We start from the raw sequence: 20,785 nt of genomic DNA, 5'->3' as shown, positions 1-20,785 counted from the left end.
CACTGTCCCATTCACCCATCACCCCTGTACTCACTGACCCACACTGTCCCATTCACATATCAAACCTGTCCTCACTGATCGACACTGTCCCGTTCACGCATCATCACTGCCCGAAATGACCTACACACTCGTGTTGCCCAGACACCTCTCTGCTCACTGAGCTACACTGTCTCATTCACCCAGCACCCCTGTACATTGTGATCTAAACTGTCCCATTCACCGATCATCCCTGAGCACACTGTCCTACACTGTCCCATGCACCCATCACCCCTTTCCTATACTGTCCCATTCACCAATCTCCACTGTACACACTGACTGACACTGTCCAAGTCGTCCATCATCCCTGTACACACGGACCTACCCTGTCCCATTCACCCACTTTCCATATACTCGGTGATCTATCCTCCCCCATTCGACCATCACTGCGATGTTTATTAACCTGCACTGAATTCTGCTGCACTAACACCTATTCTCATGTGATCATTCTTATGAGGTTTTGTCTTTGGCATCACGTTTCAATTTAGTCTATTCCTTAAAATCCTTATGAATGTGTTCCCCAGCCCTCCTCCCTTTCAGCGCTGCCTAATGCGATGTTTGAAGCAAATGTGTTTCCCTCTGTTACCCTCCCTAAACATGAATGCATCCTCTGTTAATTCAGTAGTGCCGTAGTGTTGCTTGTACTGTTATTTACTTCCGTGTCTATCACACTTAGTGCAAATGTGACTTTTGTCTTTGAAACTTGTTTGCTGGCTATCCTTTGAAAGTGAGTGTTGTCACGGTCAAGGTGATCATGTGTTTAACCAGATGAGGAAGCTCCCACCCATCCTCACCCTTCCGGAACACACCCTTTGACGATTTGAGAAAAGATAAGTGTCTAATCCACAGCTCAGTCACTTTTACTTACTTATTGATCGAGAATGAGCTGGGAAATAGGACGAAGGGGAAGCTTATTTCATGAACAAAGGCAGCTAACTGAAAGTAGGTTTCATATTGATCGAAAAGGAATCTGTAAGACGATGACCCTTTCATGATTAAGAAAAGTAGTCAACGTAAGTGCATAATAGAAAAAAAAAACACACCAAATGATGAACACTGCTGTTAGGCAAGATAACTGCAATTTGTTTTAACGATGCAGCATTTTTTCGATTTGAAACAGAAAAAGTTGGAGAAAACTGTTTGGAAAATAAATTGCCTGTAAACAACGAGAAATAGCATGAAGTGCGATGTGTAAATAAATAAAACAGAAGAGAGCAGCAAAAGTATTTTTGGGACATTTGGAAGGTGAAACTGGAGATTTCCAGTCAAGAAACGTGAGAAAAAGCAGATGATGTCAACCAGCATTTTACATTGGTTATCACACTGGGTAGATAGAGTTTATCCCGGAGGTTTCGCATGTCTTATCGACAGGAAAGGTCTTGCAACAAGTCTTACCTTCAGAGTAAAGTCTTTAACAAAAGAATGAAACTACATACAAACTATCCACCATGAGCTGGTGTTGTGTTAATTGCATTTTGAAATAAATTGCAACAGAGATATTTCTGGCATTTTTTGAAACATCTCCAAGCTCTCAGCAGGATTCCAGTAGATTCACAGTTTCTATGATAAATGGCTTCAAGGTCGAATAGAAGGGGACAGTAAGCAGGAAGCTATAGGTTAGGTCGCATTTCATCTATTGTTAGGAAATGTTTGAGATTATTAACGGGAAGAAAAAATAACAGGGGACTTACAAAACCTCAATGGCATCAAACAAATCAAAATCGTTATTGAAAAAGGAAATTGTGTGTGACAAATTTGTTGTGTTGTTTGAGGATGTAACAAGCAAGGTTATTAAAAGTTAACCGTTCGACCGTGTATTTAGATTAGATAAACCTTTGGTAAGCTATCATATAAAACATGTCTTGCACAAGTTATGACCTTTTTTTTCCAGAGGTTAGTGATTTGTTAAAACACAAAAGGGTCAGTCTTGTTTAATATATCTCTATGAGGACAGAAGATATAACTGGTGGTGTACAACAAATATTTGCCCTTGGACTCGTCACTCTCTATATTAATGGTTTGGTGACGGGGTTAGAATGCAATCTATCAATATTTAGCGATGATGACGTAAATGGGTTGGATTGCATGGTGTGATAAAAATATAAGAAATTTGAATGGTGAAATAGATAGATGGTGCTCATTGTAAGGATATGTCAGGTCATGCAGTCGAGCAGAATACTCAAAACATAAACCATTGTTCAAGTGGAGAGAAATTCTAAAAAAATAAAACAGCACAGAAAGTTCTGCGTGTTGTTCTGAATTAAACACAAAAGGTTAAAATACAGGATCATCAAGAAGTTTGACCATAACACTGGGCTACTTTTGTTGTCATTGCAAACTTTCTATCTATTCCTACTAATATTCAAATCCAACTTGTTGATATATATGACATAATCCAATGATCGTAACACCGATTCTTGATGCACAATTTTAATGAAAAGCCCGCATTCCAAAAAAGCAACACTCTATCACCATGCACCCTGCCAAACCCCACCCCCACATCCACCCCCGTCCCTTACCTTTGAGCCAAATGCCTCCAGCCCTCCCTGGATTCCATGTAATCTAAACTTCTTAACCTGTTTACCATGTGTAACCAGTCGAACGCATTACTGGAGGCCATATAAGCAACCTTCATTGCTGTGTTTGCACAAAATTCTTTTTGATTTTTTCAAAAAACTCAATCATTTTCCTGAGAGTCGTTTTCACTTTCTCTAATCAGTCCTTGGCACTGTAAATACATATAAAACCTGATCCTAACGAACCCCTCCAACAACGTACCTACCATGGCAATCAGGCTGACTGGTCTGCTGTTCCATGGCTTTTCACTACCAAATAACTCACCACCGTGTAGTTTTCTGGCATCTTGCCCAAGGCTATTCATGACACATATTGCTCAGCAAAGGGCTCAATAATAAACAATTACCCTCTAATACAGTACTGGGGTACAGAAGATCAGGTCCGAGGGAGTGAGCCACCCTTATGAGTTTTAGAGACATCCAGCACGTCCACGACTGTTATTTGAACACTTTTCAATATATCCCTATTTATTTCCCTTTTATTTCATGTCCTTCTGCAAAGTAAATACTGACACAAAATAGTCGTTCATAACTCCCCCATCTCCTGTGGTTCCACAAACGCAGCCTTGCTGTACTTTCAGAGGCCCGGCTCTCTCCCTCATTTCATTTTTATCACGGACATACTTGCAGAACCTGTTTGGATTTTCCAAGATCCTTTTTGCCAAAAGTAGATCATGTTCCCATTTTGCCCTCCACAATCCCTCTCGAGTATTACCCTATGGCCCTCAATGACGTCACTCAATCCCTACTGTCAATGCCTATTTATGCTTCCTCCTTTTTCTTGAACCGAACCTCAATTTCGCTCGCCATTCAGCATTCCCTGCACCGACCAGCTTTGCACTTCTCACCAACACTAACATACTGTCGCTGGACAATCATTATCACATGCTTGAAAGCCTTCTGCTTTCCAAATGTCCCTTCACCTACGAAAAACCTTTCCCAATCAGTTTCTCAAAGTGCTTGTCTAAAATATACAAACAATATCTCAATCTATTTCGAACTTTAAAACTTATGTCAGGTCTATTGTTCTCCATATATTTTTTGAAAAATAAGACATATTGTGTAACAGGGAAAAGAAGCTGAATGGCTTCCTCATGTCCCTCTGTAACAGGTCTGAGAGGCTGAAAGGACACCTCATGTCCCTCAGTAACAGACCTGAGAGGCTGAATGGCCTCCACCTGTTGATCTGTAACACATCTGAGAGGATGAATGGCCTCCTCTTGTACCTGTGTAACAGACTCGTCTGTTGGATATCCTGCCCTTCTCAGTTATGAAAACACAAACAACAAATTGTACTCCAGGTGACCTCTCAGTAACACATGGACAGCTGCAATTACAGATCTCTGTGTTTTGAATGATTCCCTTTGAAATAATAAGCCACTAATCCAGCTTTGCAGCTCTTCAAGTGATAATAAGCGGAAGTGGGCTGAATGGCCTCTTCCTATACCTCTGTAACGGGTACATGTGGATAGAATTGCTCCCTTTTGTTCCTGAGGAGCAGTCTCAATGCTCTGAATGGTATCTCAAGTTTTGAAAGAGTTTTATAAAGGGGCACTTAAAATTAGGAGCAGCCTTACACAAAGTCAATGGGCAATAAACGTTGTTGCCCTAGGATATGGTATCTAGAAATTTCCCTCATAGACATTATAAGAAGTTGGTCTGTTATTTTATCTCTGTCTCCTTTTATGAACAATATGGAATATACACAACCCTGCAATGTTCTGGCAGTACTCCCACATACAAGATGGGAGAATTAACAAATTGGAAGATTTATAGTCAGTCCCTCAGCAATCCTCATCTGCAACATCCATGATGAATAAATGTTTCCTTTAATTGTTGTATTAATAATGAGGCAAAGAAGGTTTTAACTGAACCCGTTTGTTCAGTGACTGTGATTAATGTCAGTCTCCATCAACTCTAATTATCCCGCTGGAGAGGTTCTATCTTTAATGATGAATGGGCTCAGTTCAATGTGCTATCCCATAGTATGAGCAGTAGTATCGCTGACAGCACTACCAGAGATCAGCAGCTCCAGAGAAAGGGGAACGGGAGATCATAATCTTAGAACAATAGTCTGGAATATCACAACAATGGACAGGAGTTTATTCAATTTGACATCAGTTTCTTCAGTTTGACAATTTTCTATATATTATGATTGATGGTCACTATCATGGTTGATCCAATATGAACTTTACAGTATTCAGTATTTGTTCAGTATCCTATCCTGGCTGTAGTTGGTTTCCCTGCTAATGTCACTACTCAGTTATCATTTGCATGAACGATGTGTAACACTACTACTGCTTCTTTTTACATTTAGTCTACTGTCCTTACGACTGCTTTTGTTCTTGCTGAGACTCTGAATCGAGATATTCACTCCACAAAATTTTTATACCTGCATCAGTGAACATATTCAGTCATTCACTCCCTCTTTGCCTCTGGAAGCATCTCTATTTTGATTTACTGAGCTTCAGCCAGGAAGCAAAGGAATCACTGTCCTTGTTATTTCAATACGGGGATCATGGAGATCACTGTCTTCTCTCCTGGTTACAAACTAAACATCTGTCTGACTTCATTCAATACCTGGCAAAGCTCTGTGCCTGAAACAGGTGAATTACAGCTGTAGTGATCCCTTTGGCTATGAGCTGATTGCTGACACTATAGTCTGACCATTGCTAGTTCTAACTAGTTATATCGCGAGAATATTCTTTACTGGCTCATCCCATCTGCTATTTGAACGTTGAGCAATGAAATACAGTCTTTATGATTTTAATCATCGGATGCTGACACTTCCAGCTTCAAATCTGCAGAAGTTAATCTGAATCGATACTCCACGGTTTATATCCAAACTCACGCCAACATCCAGTCCATCCGAGATTCCAGCGTACACTATTCTACATTGTTATTGGAACTGGCAATGTCTTAATATACTCAAGCATGTCCTCACATCTGTCTCTTAGTCTTTGTCGATTCCCGAAACCCCTGCCAGTTGTTCACATTTATACTGATTTCCTCCATGCACGTTCTCTCCCAAACAGTGACTTTCAAGTAGAACACGCACGCGTGCACACACACCCACGCACAGACACACACACACAGACACACACACTTGCCTTGTTCTTGTGCAACGGAGCAGCAGAGACATATGGGAGCCTTATTTACTGTTACTCACAACATGAGCTGCACATTCCCCCATGCAAAGCAGTTATCAACTGCAAGCATTGCACTAATGTACTGCCAAAGGTTTCTAAAGCTCCCCAACTTGGGCAGGTAGTGCAGTTTACTAAGCAATGCCCCAGTAAACTCTGCTCAGTTGTCAATGGTGGGCTATCACCTTGCCTGGACTGATTCTGTGAAGCAGATTCTGAATTTGATGTAACCAATCATTTCAGCTGATCTGGCACTTGGTTTATTGTAGTGACAAGTGCCTAAGCACAGTGCAAAGCTTTTTTTTGTGGAAGCAGTAGAGGAACATCATAGAAAACAAGAGTACACAGATCATTGATTGCTGAGACAGAGCAAGACATACAAGGTGATAGCTGCACAGGAAGTGCACAAAGCAAGATCAAGATTAGCAAGATCAACATTATTTGACGTTGCAGAGGTCCAATAGGCAGTCTCGTAATGGTAGGGAAGAAGCTGCTTTTGAACGGATTGGTGCGTATGCTCGAACTCCTGTATCTTCTGTCTGACAGCAGAGTTTGTAGGAGAGCATTAGCGGTGTGGGAGGGATCTTTGATGATGTTGACAGCTTTTCCGCGCTAACGGGAGTCATAAATGGAGTTTATAGATGTGGGTTCGCCTCCGTGATTGAATGGGCTGTGCACACCATCTTCTGTGGTTTCCTACATTGCTGCACAGAGCAGCAGCCAGACCAGACCGTTATGCATCTGGACAGTATTATTTGAATGGTGCATCTGTAGAAGTTGGTGAAGGCCCTTATGAACATTACAAAAAACTTCCTGAGCAGTCTGAGCAAGAAGAGGCATGTTGTGTCTTCTTGGCTGTCGCTTCTACGTAGTAAGAGAAGGACATATTGTTGGTTTTCGTCACTGTTAAGAACTTGTCATTCTCCACTCTCCCCACCTCATTTCCATTGATGTAGATGGGCGTGTTCACCTACATTCTTTCTGAATTCGATGATCATTTCTTTTGTTTTGTATTGCCAACATTGAGAGAGAGTTTGCTATGATTTCATCACAACAACTTTCTGCTTTGGGATTCACTGTTATTTGAGATCCGGCCAACAACTGTGGTGTCGTCTGCAAGTATGGTCTGTGTCTGTCCATTGAACGCTTGTGTTTGTTCCGGTCAGCTGATCGTGTATTCAGGAACATGAGGAAGCCAGTTGAGTACTACTCAAAAACACCAGGCATGCCATTTGTAGCAGAGTGGCTACTGACTGACTCCTGATGTTGAAAAGTCAGTAGAGCTGCTGGGGATGTTTTACTGAAGGTTGTGCTATGAGCTGCCCTACAATTTCAGGGAGACCTGAGGGTTTGGTGATCCAACTCTTGATGGAGCATGGGAACTGTAATTCCAGCATCTGGGTCTACAACATGAACAACAAATGGAGGAAAGGCTGAAGTGAGAGGAATCTCAGAAACCACGGAGTGCCACACAGGCATAAAGATGTGCAGCACAGAAACGGATCCGTCGGTTCCATTCGTCCTTATCGACTAGATAATTGACATTAATCTCCTCCCATATGGAACATAGACCATAGAACATTACAGCGCCGTCCAGGCCCTTCGACTCTCGATGTTGCGCCACCCTGTCATACTAATCTGAAGCCCATCTAACCTACACGACTCCAAAGTACGTCCATATGCCTGTCTAAATAACGACGTAAATCTATTTAAAGTTGGAAAACCTACGAACGTTGCAGGCAAAGCATTCCATACTCTTCCTACTCTCTGAGTAAAGAAACTACCTCGGACATCTGTCTTATACCAATCTCCCCTCACTTTAAAGTTGTGTCCCCTTGTGTTTGCCGTCCCCATACTTGGAAAAAGGCTCTCCCTGTCCACCCTATCTAACCCTCTGATTATCTTGTATGTCTCTATTAAGTCACCTCTCAACCTTCTTCTCTCTAACGAGAAGAGCCTCAAGGCCCTCAGCCTTTGCTCGTAAGACATTCCTTCCATAACAGTCAGTATCCTGTTAAATCTCCTCTGCACCTTTTCCGAAGCTTCCACATCCTTCTTATAATGCGGTGACCAGAACTGTTCAGAATACTCAAGTCTGGCTATACCCGAGCTTTGTGCAGCTGCAGCATTACCTCCTGGTTCCAGAACTCAATTCCTCTATTAATAAAGGCAAAAACACTGCGTGCCTTCTTAACAACCCTGTCAATCTGGGTGGCAACTATCAGGGATCTGTGTACATGGACACCGAGATCACTCTGGCCATCTGCACTCTCAAGAATCTTACCATTAGCACAGTACTTTGCATTTCGATTATTCTGTCCAAGGTGTATCACATCACACGCGTCCACATTAAACTTCATTTGCCACCTCTGAGCCCAGCTCTGCGTCCTATCTATGTCTCTCTGCAACCAATTGCATTCTTCGTCACTATCCACAACTCCTCCGACCTTCGTGTCGTTCGCAAATTTACTAACTCACCCTTCTAAGCCATCATCCAGGTCATTCATAAAAAATGACGAACAGCCGTGGACCCAAGACCTACTCTTGCAGTATGCCGCTATTAACTGGACAGCAAGATGAACATGTTCCATCAACTACAACCCTCTGTTTTCTTTCAGCAAGCCAATTACTGATCCGAACTGCTATGTCTCCCACAAACCCAATCCTCCGCATTTTGTACAATAGCCTACTGTGGGGAACCTTATCGAACACCTTGCTGAAATCCATATACACCACATCAACCGGTTTATTCTCACCTACCTGTTTAGTCACTTTGTCAAAAAAGTCAATAAGATTCGTTAGGCACGACTTACACTTCACAAAACCGTGCTGACTGTCCCTGATCAGATTATTCTTTACGAGATGGTTAAAGATTCTTTTCCTCTTGGAGGATAGGGAGGAGATAGTGGAGCCATTGGCCTTGATTTTTATGTCGTCGTTGTCTGCAAGAATAGTGACAGAAGACTGGACGATAGCGAATGTGGTCCCCTTCTTCAAGAAGGGGAGTAGGGAAAACTCGAGTAACGATACGCCAGTGAGTCTCACTTCTGTTGTGGGCAAAGTCTTAGAGACATTTGTAAGGGATAGGATTTATGAACATCTGGATAGGAATAATGTGATCAAGGATGGTCAGCATGGTTTTGTGAAGGGCAGGTCGTGCCTCACAAACCTTATTGAGTTCTTTGAGAAGGTGACCAAGGAAGTGGACGAGGGTAAAGCAGTAGATGTGGTGGATATGGATTTTAGCAAGTAGTTCGATAAGGTACCCCATGGTAGGCTAATGCAAAAATTACGGAGGTTTGGCATTGAGGGTGCATTAGAGGTTTGGATTAGGAATTGGCTGGCTGGAAGGAGACAGAGGGCTGTAGTTGATGGAACATGTTCATCTTGGAGTGCACTTACTAGCGGTGTTCCACAAGGATCTGTTTTGGGACCATTGCTGTTTACCATTTTTATAAATGACCTGGAGGAGGGGCTTGAATGCTGGGTGAGCACGTTTGCGGATGATACGAAAGTCAGTGGAGTGGTGGACAGCGAAGAAGGATGTGGCAGGTTACAGCGCGATATAGATAAGTTGCAGAGCTGGGCAGAAAGGTGGCAAATGGAGTTCAATGTAGCTTAGTGTGAAGTCATTCACTTTGGTAGGAGTAACAAGAAGATGGATTACTGAGCTAATGGTAGGTTACTTGGTAGTGTGGATGAGCAGAGGGATCTTGGTGTCCATGTACACAGATCTCTGAAATTTGCCACCCAGGTAAATAGTGCAGTGAAGAAGGCATATGGCTTACTGGGCTTTATTGGTAGAGGAATTGAGTTCCGGAGTCCTGAGGTCATGTTGCAGTTGTATAAGAATCTGGTGCGGCCTTATCTGGAATATTGTGTGCAGTTTTGGTCGCCATACTATAGGAAGGATGTGGAGGCACTGGAAAGGGTGCAGAGGAGGTTTACCAGGATGTTGCTTGGCATGGTAGGAAGATCGTATGAGGAAAGGCTGAGGCACTTGGGGCTGTTCTCATTCGAGAAAGTAAGGTCTAGGGGAGATTTGATAGAGGTGTACAAGATGATTAGGGGTTTAGTTAGAGGTGAGAGTGCGAACCTTTTTCTGCGTATGGAGTCAGCTGTTACGAGGGGACACAGCTTTAAATTAAGGGGAGGTTTGGTGTAGCACAGATGTTAGGGGTAGATTCTTTACTCAGCGGGTTGTGAGTTCATGGAATGCCCTGCCAGTATCAGTGGTGGACTCTCCCTCTTTTTGGTCATTCAAGCGGGCATTGGATGAGCATATGGAAGTTATTGGGCTCGTGTAGGTTAGGTAGGCTTCGGTCGTCGCAACATCGAGGGCCGAAGGGCCTGTACTGCGCTGTATTTTTCTATGTTCTATGTTCTATGTGCTATATTTCCTGTAACTTTTCACCTTTTACCAACACTTTTCCAACAACTGAAGTGAGACTCACTGGTCTGTAATTACGTTGGTTGTCTCTACTATTCGGCAGTATTCGGAGGCCTACAGAAATCTCCCAGCATGGTGACTTCTCCTTGCATGTTTATTACCTCAACCCACACTACCTCAGGGGACGAGTCCCCAAACATTCTTTCTATAACTGTAATATTGTCCCTGATCAACAATGACACACCTCCCACTCTTTTACAATCTCCTCTGTTCTTACTGAAACATCTGAATCCTGGAACCTGCAACAGCTATTCCTGTCCCTGCTCTATCATTGTCTCCGCAATGGCCAAAACATTGAAGTCCCAGGTCCCAACCCACGCTGCCAGTTCACCCAATTTATTTTGGAATGCTCTTCACGTGGAAGTACACACGCTTCAAACCAGGTTCTCGCTTGCCAGTGGAAGATACTTGATTTTGGAACACCCTACTCTCATCCTCTTCTTTATCTGTCCTAAAATTTTGTTTCCCATCCCCCTGCTGTATTATTAAATCCACCTTAATAGCTTTAGCGAATTTCGAATCCAGGATATTGGTACCCCTCTGGTTTAGATGAAGACCATCCTGCTTGTAGAGGACCAGAAAAAGCTCCAGATATCCAAAAACCCAAAACTCTCCCTCCTGCACCATCCCTGTAGCCACTTGTTCAACTCCTTTCTCTCCTCGTTCCTCACCTCACTAGCACGTGGCACAAGCAGCAAACCAGAGACAACAACTCTGTTTGTCCTAGCTCTAAGCTTCCATCCTAGCTACCTGAATTTCTGCCTCAAGTCACCATCGCTCTTACGACCTATGTCGTTGGTGCCAATGTGGACCACGACTTTGGGCTGCTCTCCCTTCCCCCGAAGGATCCCAAAAACACGATCAGAGACATGACAGACCCTGGCACCCGGGAGGCAACACACCAACCGTGAGTCTCTATTGTCCCCACAGAACCTCCTATCTGTCCCCCCTAACTATCGAGTCCCCAATGACTACTGTTCTGCTCCTCTTCCTTCTTCCCTTCTGAGCAGCAGGTGCCCCACTTCTTTCCCCTGGTAAGTCATTCCCCCAACAGTATTCAAAATGGTATACTTATTGTTGAAGGGAATGGCCACAGGGGATCTCTGCACTGCCTGCCGTTTCCCTTTCTATCCCGTAACTGTCACCCATCTCTCTTTTTCTTTTATCTGGGGAGTGACTACCTCTCTGTAAGTCCTGTCAATAAACCCCTCTGCCTCCCGAATGATCGGAAGTTCATCCAACTCCAGCTCCAGTTCCCTAACGCGTTTTTCGAGGAGCTGGTGTTGGGTGCATTTCCCACAGATATAGTCAGCAGGGACACTAGTGGTTACCCTTACTTCAAACATTCTGCAGGAGGAACATTCCCCTGCCCTAAACCCCATTCCCAGTATTCTAACTGCCGAAGTAACTACTAAAAAAATGGATTAGGAAATGAACTAGTTACCTTACCGTGTCAGTCTGGCTCCCACAACTGTTTTTGGAGGTTAGAGGAGGAGGATGGGTGGGTGGTATGCATTTGGCCCATGTCTCTCTAAACATTTCGTATTCATGCACCCCTGCAGATGTTTTTGAAACGTTGTAATTGTCCCAGCCTCCAGCTTCCAGAGGCTATTAATTCCTTGCACACGCCACTGTCTGCGTGAAAACATTGTCTCTGAAGACCTTTTTTTTCGCTCTCACCTTAAATCTTTGCCCTCTCTGTTTGGGCTCCTCCATCCTTGGAGAAAGATTGTGAATGTTCATATTATAAATGCCGCTCATGATTTTAAATTCTTCGATAAGGTCATCCGTGAGCCCCTGACACCAGCGAAGATAGACCCAGCCTGTTCAGCCTCTTCCTGGAGCTCAAAATGCAAAATTCGGCAATATTCTTGTCGCATTCTTAAAGAACCCTTTCAAGTTTCACAATCTCTTTTCTACAGCAGACAGACTAGAACTAAACGCAGTATTCCACATTTGCCTAAACCAATGTGCTGTACGGCTGCAAATCGACCTCCTAATTTCTTATGTCATGCGCTGAAAAGTAAAGGTCGGCATATGAAACGCAGTCCTCACTAACCTATTTACCTGTTGCTCTGTTTTCATGCAACTCTCAACCTTCATTTCAAAGACTCTTTGTTCAGCAACACTGCCCAGGATATTACGTATCTGTGTACATGTCCTGCCCCGATTTGCCTTTACAAAATGCAGCACGTCGCATTTATCTGAATAAATTCCATATGCAGCGCCTCAGCCCGTTGGCGCAACTGGTCAAGATCATATCGTACTCTGAGGGAAACTTCTTTGCTGTACACTACACCTCCAATTTTGGTGATATCTGCAAATTTGCTCAGAATACATGCTACGCTGACACCAAAATCATTGTGACAAAAATCAATGGGCACAGAACAGGTCCTTGTGATATCTTGCTGTTCACTGGCCTCCAGTTTGACAAACCCTTAACCATCGCCCTCTAAATACTATTTTGTAAACAGTTCTATATGCAATTGGCTAATTCTCTCTTTATTCCATGTCATCTGACTGTACTAACCAGTCTCCCAGGCTGTACCATGTTGGACACCCCACTGAAGTCCATATACTTGTGGGGGGGGGGGGGGGGGTGACTTACCAGGGGTAAGCAAATACGTTCAGGCCTCTGGCACGGAGCCTGTCCCCGTTGCTCAGAAGGGAAGGGCGGAGAAAGGTAGGGCGATAGTTATTGGGCACTCAATAGTGAGGGGCACAGATAGGCGGTTTTGTGGGGGCGACAGAGACTCACGATTGGTATGTTGACTCCCAGGTGCAAGGGTACGTGATGTCTCTGATCGTGTTTTCCGGGTCCTCAAGGGGGAGGAGGAGCAGCCCCAGATCGTGGTCCACGTTGGCACCAACGACATCGGTAGGAAGAGGGGTGAGGATATTAGACAGGCTTTCAGGGAGCTAGGTTGGAAGCTCAGAGCTATAACGAAAAGAGTCGTTGCCTCTTGTTTGTTACCCGTGCCACGTGATAGACAGTCGAGGAATAGGGAGAGAGAACAGTTAAATGCGTGGCTACAGGGATGGTGCAGGAGGGAGGGATTCCGGTTTCTGGACAACTGGTGTTCTTTCTGGGGAAGGTGGGACCTCTATAAACAGGATGGTCTACATCTGAACCTGAGGGGCACCAGTATCCATGGGGGAGGTTTGCTAGTGCTCTTTGGGAGGGTTTAAACTAACTCTACAGGGGCATGGGAACCTGAATTGTAGCTTTAGGGTGCAGGACCTTGAGTGTACTGAGTTTAGGAACATGGCATCGATCTCGAAGGAGGGTGCCTGTAAACAGGAAGGTGGCTTGAAGTGTGTATACTTCAATGCCAGAAATATAAGAAATAAGATAGGTGAGCTTGCAGCATGGGTTGGGACCTGGGACTTCGATGTTGTCGACATTACAGAGACGTGGGTAGAACAGGGACAGGAATGGCTGTTGCAGGTTCCAGGGTTTAAATGTTTTAGTAGGGTCAGAGATGGGGGTAAAAGAGGGGGAGGTGTGGCATTGCTTGTCAAGGATAGTATTACGGCAGTAGAAAGAGTGATGGAGGAAGACTTGCCATCTGAGGTAGTGTCGGCAGAGGTTAGAAATAGGAAAGGTGAGTTCACCCTGTTAGGAGTTATCTACAGGCCTCCTAATACTCCGTTGGAAGTAGAGGAAAGTATTGCGAGGATGATTCAGGAGAAGAGTGAAAGCAGCAGGGTGGATGTTATGGGGGACTTTAAATTCCCAGATATTGACTGGGAAAGCTCGAGTTCGTTAGATGGGTCGGTGCTTGTCCAATGTGTGCAGGAGGGTTTCCGGACACAGTATGTAGACATGCCAACAAGAGGTGAGTCTATACTGGATTTGGTTCTAGGTAATGAACCAGGCCAGGTGTTAGACTTGGAGGTAGGTGAGCACTTCGGGGGCAGTGACCACAACTCGGTGAATTTTATCGAGTGATGGAGAGGGATAAGTGTGCACTGCAGGGCAACAGTTATAGCTGGGGGCACGGAAATTATGATGCGGTGAGGCATGACTTAGGATGTGTGGATTGGAAAAATAGGCTTCAAGGGAAGAACACAAATGATATGTGGAGATTGTTAAAGGAACAGCTAATGGGTGTCCTTGATAAGTATGTACCAGCCAGGCAGGGAGTAAACAGTCTTGTGAGGGAGCCGTGGTTTAATAAGGAATTGGAATCCCTTGTGAAAGGGAAGAGGGCGGCCTATGTAAAGATGAGGCGTGAAGGTTCAGTTGGGGCGATTGAGAGTTATAAGGTAGCCAGGAAGGATCTAAAGAGAGAGCTAAGAGCAGCGAGAAGGGGACATGAAAAGTCCTTTGCTGGTAGGATTAGGGAAAATACAAAGGCCTTCTATAGGTATGTCAGGAATAAAAGGATGACTTGGGTAGGTATCGGTCCAGTCAAGGAGAGTAGTGGGAAGTTGTGTGTGGAGGCGGAGGAGATTGGTGAGACACTAAATCAATACTTTTCGTCAGTATTCACTCAGGAACAGGACACTGTTGCTGATGTGAATATTGAGTCACAAGTGATTAGAATGGATGGCCTTGAGGTACGTAGGGAAGAGGTCTCGGGAATACTGGAAAGGATGAAAATAGATAAGTCCCCTGGGCCTGATGGCATTTATCCTAGGATCCTCTGGGAAGCTAGGGAGGAGATAGCGGAGCCATTGGCCTGGATTTTTAGGTCGTCGTTGTCTTCAGGAACAGTGCCAGAAGACTGGAGGATAGCGAATGTGGTCCCCTTCTTCAAGAAGGGGAGCAGGGTTTAGCCCGAGTAACTATAGGCCAGTAAGTCTCACTTCTGTTGTGGGCAAAGTCTGAGAGAGAATTGTAACGGATAGGATTTATGAACATCTGGATAGGAATAATGTGATCAAGGATAGTCAGCATGGTTTTGTGAAGGGCAGGTCGTGCCTCACAAACCTTATTGAATTCTTTGAGAAGGTGACCAAGGAAGTGGACGATGGTAAAGCAGTCGATGTGGTGTATATGGATTTTAGCAAGGCGTTCGATAAGGTACCCCATGGTAGGCTAATGCAAAAATTACGGAGGCTTGGCATTGAGGGTGCATTAGAGGTTTGGATTAGGAATTGGCTGGCTGGAAGGAGACAGAGGGTAATAGTTGATGGTATAGGTTCATCTTGGAGCGCAGTTACTAGCGGTGTTCCACAAGGATCTGTTTTGGGACCATTGCTGTTTGTCATTTTTATAAATGACCTGGAGGAGGGGCTTGAAGGCTGGGTGAGCAAGTTTGCGGATGACACGAAAGTCGGTGGAGTTGTGGACAGCGAAGAAGGATGTGGCAGGTTACAGCGCGATATAGATAAGTTGCAGAGATGGGCAGTAAGGTGGCAAATGGAATTCAAGGTAGCTAAGTGTGAAGTCATTCACTTTGGTAGGAGTAACAAGAAGTTGGATTACTGGGCTAATGGTAGACTACTTGGTAATGCGGATGAGCAGAGGGATCTTGGTGTCCATGTACACAGATCTTTGAAAGTTGCCACCCAGGTAAATAGTGCTGTGAAGAAGGCATATAGTATACTGGGCTTCATTGGTAGAGGAATTGAGTTCCGGAGTCCTGAGGTCATGTTGCAGTTGTATAAAACTCTGGTGCGGCGTCATCTGGAGTATTGTGTGCAGTTTTGGTCGCCATACTACAGGAAGGATGTGGAAGCTTTGGAACGAGTGCAGAGGAGGTTTACCAGGATGTTGCCTGGCATGGTAGGAAGATCGTATGAGGAAAGGCTGAGGCACTTGGGACTTTTCTCATTGGAGATAAGATGGTTTAGGGGAGATTTGATAGAGGTGTACAAGATGATTAGGGGTTTAGATAGAGTTGACAATGAGAACCTTTTTCCGCATATGGAGTCAGCTGTTACTAGGGGACACCGCTTTAAGTTAAGGGGTGGTAGGTATAGGACAGATGTTAGGGGTAGATTTTTTTACTCAGCGGGTTGTGAGATCATGGAATGCCCTGCCAGTAGCAGTGGTGGACTCTCCCACTTTATGGTCATTTAAGCGGGCATTGGACAAGCATATGCAGGTTATTGGGCGAGTGCAGGTTAGGTAGGCTTCGGTCGGCGCAACATCGAGGGCTGAAGGGCCTGCACTGCGCTGTATTTTTCTATGTTCTTTGCTCTATGTTCTATGGCTAGTTCTCTCTTTATTCCATGTCATCTAACTGTACTAACCAGACTCCCAGGCTGTACCATGTTGAACACCCCACTGAGGTCCATGTAGACAACGTCAATTTCTGATTGTTTTTCGTGAAAGGGATCTGCTGTATCCACCCGGGTTTTCCAAGAACAACTTCCCAAGCTACAGTTTCCGCAGGAGCAGAATGTTAGGGTATCCGGATAGAACAAGGGGCTTGTCACTGAACGGTGTCACCTCTTTGAACGCGACCTGAAGCTTTACACCGAGGGGAGGCTGGTGCTGCCAGTTGTTGTTAGGGTCACAATTTCATTCAGCTTCTATGATATGGAACGTTCCCGTTAGGAGTTGCTGACATATCCATCATCTCCCAGTATGTCGCCACCAAAGACACCATTCGATGTTGGAAGATATGTATGGTGGATGAGGTGATTACAATGTTTTCTCCCTCACTTGGGACCTACCATGTGCCCTCACCTTCCACTACCTCGTGCATTCTCAGCTGCCTTCCCCAAAAGCCCACTCACGTCACATTTACCTCTCAGGACCCCGGAGCACAAGTCTTATTCCTGATGAAGGGCTGATGCCTGAACCGTCGATTCTACTGCTCCTCCGTGGCTGTCCGCCCTGCGGTACTTTTCCAGCACAATACTCTGGACTCTGATCTCCAGCATCTCCAGTCCTCACTTTCTCCTCGCTGCCAGACATATCCTTGTTTTCCCAGTATAGCGACATTCCCGATAGTGTACATGGAGTTGCGCTCACCCCCTCCCCATGTCACTGGGGAGATGTAGAGGTTCCGAAGAAACTCTCACTCAATTAATGTTGCAGTGTGACCATTCGGAATACATCATGCTAATGAATACCCCCTGTCCTCGCAGCACACACAGCCTCTTCATTCAAAAGCCATCAGCCATTCCCATCGTCTTAGCGAATCCGTGCAGAAAAGAAAAATGGCCTCTCGGATAAAGCCGTCCCCGGATAACAGCAGCAAACCATCTCCTCCTCACCAGTCCTTTCCGCCAACCAAATGCATCAAAATATCCCGTGTGTACTGAGAGCAATGCAGCCACTGGGGAACGTCATGAAACAAACAATCAAGGAGAAGGAACAACACTTGCGGTGTCTGAACGGGTCAGAGCAAATCATCCAGTCCACAGTGGATCACTCAGTCCTTTCATCTTTGTCCATTTGATTGACAAACTGCCTGTCATTTCTCCCGGATAAGAAATGACAGCTGAGCTGACACGTTATATTCCACCTGCCGAACTGTTATCTATTGGCTGTATCGGTATGGAGCCACCAGAGATGGGGAAAATTTAAATAAAAATCTCTTCTCCGTGTTTACAGAAGGCAAAACAATAGATGCGAAGGTGAGAATTTTTTTTTAAAAAGTGGGCATGTTTTGGCGCCGCATTCCTATTCCAGATAGGAGCTGTTTGCAGCGTTCAATTGCATTACGGTGGATAAATACCTTGGGCCTGATCAAGGTCCATCCTTTAATGTGGTGGGAGGCTTGGGAGGAAATTTCTGTTTCTTCCTCCTCCACTGTGGACGTTCCGGAAGAATGCAGGGTGGCGAAAGTTATTCTACTGTTTAAGAATGTTAATGTATAAAACGGAAAGTTGTAAGAATAAATATACTGTAACGAGTGTCTGCAGTTAGAATTTATGTAAGCAGGAAACTAAAATATCAAGAGAAGGCAGAGAGTCTGTAAATGAATATAAGCAAGTAAATTTATACAGTATGTCAGCATGAATACAGGCCATTCGGCCCTACTTGTCAGATGTCCCTTAACTTGCGAACAGTTTTACCAATTTTGCAGGTACCATCAAAATTGACCTTGCTCTAATTTAGAGCTGAAAATGTGTTGCTGGAAAAGTGCAGCAGGTCAGGCAGCATCCAAGGAGCAGGAGAGTCGACGTTTCGGGCATGAGACCTTGTTCAGGAAAAAGGGCTTTTCCAGCAACACATTTTCAGCTCTGATCTCCAGCATCTGCAGTCCTCCCTTTCTCCTTGCTCTAATTTATACCATTAACTTGTGGAACAGTGGTCTCCTTTTCCATAACTATTGCAAAACTAATTCAATTATGGTCACTGGTCCCAAAAGTGCTCCCAGTCGAACAGCTCAGTTACATGCCCTGCCTTATTTCTGAAGTGGAAATAAAGTTTATGCCTAGAGTAGTTCATCCATGGTCTTACCGAATGGCAAGACAGGCATAAGGGGGCGAATGTCTGCATATGGCTGCGTGTATTTTGTTGTGTTTATCTGTGTGCGTATCTGTGATTGCCTGTGCGTGTTTTCGTGTATTAATGTGCGTGTCTCGGCCGATGCATCTCTGAGAATTTGGATTTCTGTTGTTTTGGGGGTGAATCCATCGAGATTGGAATCAAAATATCCGTCTTTACTCTCTTTCCGTCTGTCTCTTCCTATTGTGTTTAAAGATTAAGTAATACTACCCGCTGTTGACTGCCACACAACGCTGCTTTGTTTGGAAAAAGAATCAAAGATAAAGACACTCACGCATTTAAATTTAGTTGGCTTTATTTTCAGAAGCACTTGAATGTGTGCAGTGAAAAGTTTGCAATGTTGTTGGTTATTCAGCCACCATCGGTACAATATAACTAAGAACAGATTCTTATGGATTTGGGACAAAATTGAAATAATAACAAACGAAACTCCTGCAAAACGAAAAAAAAAAATGAAAATAGGAATGGATAATATTTACTGTCCTCTCACCCTAGTCTCTGCCAGCACATAGTCTCCAGGCAACACCAAGCCCGATTTCCTGACCGGACTGGGCCCAGTCTCCAGATCACACCAGGCCCAGTCTCGATAACGCAACAGGCCCAGTCTCCAGACTGCACTGAGCTCTGACTCCAGACCACAACAGGCCCGATATCCAGACTGCACCAGTTCTAGTCTCCAGACCACACCGGGCCGAGTCTCCAGACTGATTTCAGGCCAAGTCTCCAAAGCACACTGGACTGTGTCTCCAGACCACACCACTCCAAGACTGCAGATCGCACCCAGCCCAGTTTTCAGACTGTTGCCAGGTCAAGTTTCCACGACTCACTAGGCTCAGTCTCCAGACTGCACTGATCCCAGTCTTCAGAGTGCACTGTGCCTAGTCTCCAGACCACACCACGCCAAATCCACAAACCTCACATGGCTACGTCTCCAGATCACTCCAGGCTGAATCTCCAATCAGCACTGAGCCCATTTTCCAGACCGCATTGGTCCTCGTCTCCAGGCTGTGCTGGGCCCCGCCTCCGTACTACAGCAGTCCAAGTTTCCAGACTGTGCCAGGCCCAACCTCCAGAGTGCATTGGGCCATGAATCCAGACCGAACCAGACCAAGTATTCAGAGCGCACCGGGCCCAGTCCCCAGACCACACTGTACCTGGTCCACAGACTGTATGGCACCCAGTGTCCAGATCACATCAGATCATGTCTTAAGATTGCACTAGGTCAAGTCCGCACTGCACCTATCCGAGTCATCAGATCACACTAGTCCTAGTCTCCAGACCACACCATGCCAAATTCCCAGACCGCACAAGGGCCAGTGTCCAGACCAAAAACTAGACCGATTCACCAGAGCACACTGCTTTAAGTCTCCAGACCACACCAGGCCAATTCTCCAAAGCACACTGTGCTGCGTCTCCAGATTGCACCAGCTAAAGTCTCCAGACCTCAACTGGCCAAGATTGCAGGTCACCTTGGGCCAAGCCTACAGACCGCATTAGGCCAAACCTCCAAATCACACTGGGCCGTGTTTCCAGACCGCACCGAGCCACATATCCAGAGCACAACAGGTCCGGCACCCAGATTGCAACAAAACCAGTCCACTGACTGCTCCAGACCCAGTCTCCTGGCCATATCAGGCTATGTCTCCAGACCACACCACACCAAGATTCCAGATTGCAAGAAGCCAAGTCTGCACACCTTACCGTGTCAAATGTCCTGATGGTATTGAACCCAGTCTCCGGATTGCACCAGGTCCAGTCTCCAGACTGGACCAGTCCCACTCTACGGGCGTGCTGGGCCCAGGCTCCAGACTGCACTGGGCCAAGTCTCCAGACCTCACCAATCCAATCTCCATGCCGTGCATTGCCAAGTCTCCCGACCGCATTGGGCGTAGTCTCCCGATTCCTCCAGACTGAGTTCCAAGCTTCAAAATTCGAAGTACCGAGAGTGCACTGGGGCTAGTGTTCATACTGCACCACACTCAGTCTAAAGGCTACACCAGGCGCAGTCTCCATACCACGTCAGGCCATGCCTGCAGATCGCAACCGGCCCAGTCTTCAGGCAGCACCGGGCCCAGCTTCTGGACCGCAGCAGACTGAGTCTCCACGCCGCACCGAGCCGTGCCTCCAGACCACACTGGATCCAGTTTCCAGACTACACCGT

This window comes from Chiloscyllium punctatum, chromosome 51 (genome assembly GCF_047496795.1).
Source record: "Chiloscyllium punctatum isolate Juve2018m chromosome 51, sChiPun1.3, whole genome shotgun sequence".
In the NCBI taxonomy this organism is placed as follows: domain Eukaryota; kingdom Metazoa; phylum Chordata; class Chondrichthyes; order Orectolobiformes; family Hemiscylliidae; genus Chiloscyllium; species Chiloscyllium punctatum.
This window is presented reverse-complemented; position numbering follows the sequence as displayed.